This window comes from Eurosta solidaginis, chromosome X (assembly GCF_040869045.1).
Source record: "Eurosta solidaginis isolate ZX-2024a chromosome X, ASM4086904v1, whole genome shotgun sequence".
In the NCBI taxonomy this organism is placed as follows: Eukaryota; Metazoa; Arthropoda; class Insecta; order Diptera; family Tephritidae; genus Eurosta; species Eurosta solidaginis.
In genome coordinates this window covers 188,434,491-188,438,480 of record NC_090324.1, presented here as the reverse complement: position 1 = coordinate 188,438,480, position 3,990 = coordinate 188,434,491, and the positions used below count along the sequence as shown (strand labels likewise).

The 3,990-nt window shown below is 36.9% G+C and overlaps 1 pseudogene; it reads left to right on the top strand.

Moving 5' to 3' along the window:
- The first annotated feature begins 2,481 nt into the window (after window positions 1–2,481).
- LOC137235595 (U6 spliceosomal RNA) lies at window positions 2,482–2,582 on the top strand (annotated as a pseudogene).
- The last annotated feature ends 1,408 nt before the right edge of the window (window positions 2,583–3,990 follow it).

Below are 3,990 nucleotides of genomic sequence, written 5' to 3'. Positions count from 1 at the left end.
GACACCACTTACTTTCCCAATTTCGAGGGTCCATCTTCGAAATATCAATACCTTTGACCCATGTTTATAACAATGCCTGCTTTTTCTATGAAATCGGCACCAAACAGCGTTCTATTGTTTTCAGCGTTTGGCAACACTACAAATTGTATACCGAGCTTGCGTCCGGCTATTGCCATTTCGCATAGAGTAGATAAGCACTTGGCCACGTTGGTGTGATGGTAGCGTGCTCCGCCTACTCATACCCCGACCAAAGAAACATCAAAATTTTAGAAATAAGGTTTTTCAATTAGAAGAAAATTTTTCTAAGTGGGGTCGCCCCTCGGCAGCGTCTGGCAAGCGTTCCGAGTGTATTTTTGCCACGAAAAGCTCTCAGTGAAAACTCATCTGCCTTGCAGATGCCGTTCGGAGTCGGCATAAAACATGTAAGTCCCGTCCGGCCAATTTGTAGGGAAAATCAAGAGGAGCACGACGCTAATTGGAAGAAAAGCACGGCCTTAGATCTCTTCGGAGGTTATCGCGCCTTACATTAATTTTGTTATTTAGATAAGCACTTTTTGGTTGTAGAATGACCATCGGCGAGAGCGACCTGGCAATTTACGCTTTCAAATACACAACGCTCAAAGTTCACTACCTTTTTCAAGTTTGCAATGGCGACATTAGTTCGTGCTCCAGAGTCGAAATAAGCCTGTCCCGGTACGCCAAAAATCTGAATGTTCGTTATTGAATATCTCGCCCTATAGAAACCTCTATTGTGTTAAAGTTCACGGTACCTGGATTTTCTATTGGCTTCTTAGTGCAATTTGTGAAATTAGCTCTGGTTACCCTTGGCGCATTGCACCCATAACAAGCGAATTTTGGTTCAAGCGATTGCGCTTGCGATAACGTTGCAGTGTGTGCATCTTTTAGTTCTTCGCTTTTATTTTTGAAGCAAGATTCAACATTATGACCCTATTTGCGACAAAAACTACAGCGAACTGGATCACATGACCTTTGCAGATCAGCGTTCACAATTTCATTCCTGCGCTCATTCAATGACATTTCTGCTTCACGTGCTTCTTTCAGTAGCCCATCAAATTCAACAATACGTTCGCGGTATACCCTATCTCTAACTTGAAGGTGCAACAACCCGAAAACGATATCAATCTGGTCAGCTTCTGCTGACACATTTTTCAACTGGGAAAATAAGGCACGCTTTCTCCCGATAAAAGTACCCGTTCATTTTGGTGCTGCTTGGATTCGAAAATTTCCACATATATGCGCCAAGACGGCTTGGGAGGAGGGATCGCTTGACGGAGCATGTGCACAACGTCGCTAAAAGCTTCGGCTTTGGACTTCACACTCTGCCACCATTCTGCTGCGTCGCCCTGAAGTACCATTGGCGTACCATTAATTGCATCGGGATCGCTTATTTTCTCCACTGCTTTAAATGTCAGAACAGCCGCCAAGAATTCCTCAACCTTTGTGGAGCTACGTTCTCCATTAAATCGAGCAGTGCAACTGGTAAATGAGCCTATCCTTTGATTGATTGCTTGAAGTAATTCCCTTAATTTTTCATTGGTAAGAGTGGCCATTTTACTATTTTTCCTCGAAATGCTTTCGCTTCGACGGACAGGCGTGAAATTCAAGAGGTATACCACTATGTTGGGCGCGAATTTTTAATAGAGAGTACAGAGAAATAAACTTTACAGCGCGTGGATTGTTGTGCAGAGAAGTTTTCTGTACTTTATTTAATATAAATAAGGTCGTGGGTAGTTACAATAATTGTAGATACAGAAAAAACCTGCTTATGTAAAATGTACAATAGGTTAATAATTAAAACATATGGGGATAACATTCATAGCATGGACAACTGTACACAGCTAATTGTATCCCTAATGTAGTGTAAACAGCCAACAATTTAATGCCAAATATTTAAATCAGCTAATATGTTACTTTGTAACAAAAATAGTCTAAATGTTCATCAACACATAAAAGGCATCTGATAACTGTTGCTGATATAGCCATTCACACGATTTAATACAGGTGAGTGTACAACACACAACCAAACCAAATTTGCATTCCAGCAAATTTGCGAACGTTGCATTTCCCAAAGAAGTCACAACTCAACACAGGTGTGTAGGTACTTATTTTGTATCGAGTTGTATGTAGGTTTGTAAGTATGTATGCTTAAGGTAAATATGCATGTAAGTATGTATGCTTAAAGTAAATATGTGTGTAAGAATATGCTTAGAATGATTTAGTATAAATCAGCTGACAATATTTGAATAAAACGCATTCGCTCATTGATGTAAAAACTAACAAAACCAATTACTTTATTTAAATATTTTATAGGACGATCCTGCCTATGATTCTACTGGCTGATTATTCAGCCTAATTCATGGGTAAGGATTTTAATGGCTCATTACAGCCTAAGCCTTGTAAAAGAAAAAAAGAAGAGAAATGATAATTAAATTCGGGCACCAACAGTAAAAATTGCGGCAATTGGAAAACCTCAACAAAACATACATTATAACGATACAGAGAAGATCAGCATGGCCCCTGCGCAAGGATGACATCGAAATCGTGAAGCTTTCAGGACTAGCAGCTAATAAATATAAGTATATTACGTACATTAGCTTAGTTTTGGCAATTTAAAAATTATTTTTAAGCAGGAAAATATTCGGGCAACCTAACGGCTGCCTATTGACAAGCAAAAATTTAAATTTCTGCTGCAAAAACTTTTTGTTACAAATTATTGATCTAAGGGTTTAGGAATAATAATTATAAAAACAAAAAAACAAAAAAAAAAAAACAAAAAAGATTTTGTAAAACTATTGATTTAAAATTATGGAAAGACCAAGGAAAATTAAAGCTTATGTAAAAGGCCCACTTGAGGACCTTAAAAATGAAATTGAAAGTGTAGATAAGGAAAAAAATCTAATTTGGTTGAAAAGTGATTGGAAACTTATTGAGATTCCTTGGGAACCAACAATATGGAATGTTAGGAACCCACACGCAACAGCAGCTGAAGAGTTATATAGGTAGGAAGTCAAATTTATGGGAAGAACAGAATAAAATAATGAAAAAAAAATAAAAAAAAATTTAATAAAAGAAAAAAAATTGTTTGTCTTCATATTTTTTTACGATGGGAGGCCAAGAATCAAAAATAGAAAACACAACGGCGAACGTTGTAAACTCAGTCTAAGTAGTAGACCATACTGAGGCACTAGATACTATTAAGATCATGCTTCTAATCATCTGTGTAGTTAGTTACATCAGTTTGTTTCTGAAACTCTACTCAACCCATAATAAATTCCTAAAAAAGCGATATGCCAACCGCGCCGACGGTTTAGATAAGGTTTAACTAAATTTGACTTGCCATCCCCAATGAATAAATGGGAAGATATCGGTAAACTACTCATAGAAGAAAAAACGATTGGAGAAAAATCTTACAAATGTATTAATAACAAGTAAGGACGGGACTGTCTTCGGCTGTGCCGAAGGCTTCATACCTTTCATGAATGGGGCTGAACAATAATCTTATCCCGTTCGTAATCTCCGAATAATCGGAAGTATAAGATAAGAAATATATAGTGAACAGATCTACATACCTACACGATTTTTAAGATAAATATAAAATAAAAAACAGGTAGGTACTTTGTGTGAGGATGCATAGTTTCAGGTTTTTTGTGGTCTGCGTGTAAAAACTATGACTACGAATCACGTATTTCAACAACATATGACGTAAACGTAACTATTTGATGAAATCTTATGAATTTTGAAGCTTCTAGCCGTAAAAAGGGGCAAAAATTACAGTTTATATAGGGTATATAATATATATACCACCGATCTCTATCATTTTTTCAGACAACAATATATGCTATACACGTAAGCATTTGGTGAAATTTGAACATATCTAAACGATTTTAAGATAAATGTAAAATAAAAAATAGGTAGGTACTTTGTGTAAGGATGCACGTATTTTGTGGTCGGCATGTAAAAACTATGACT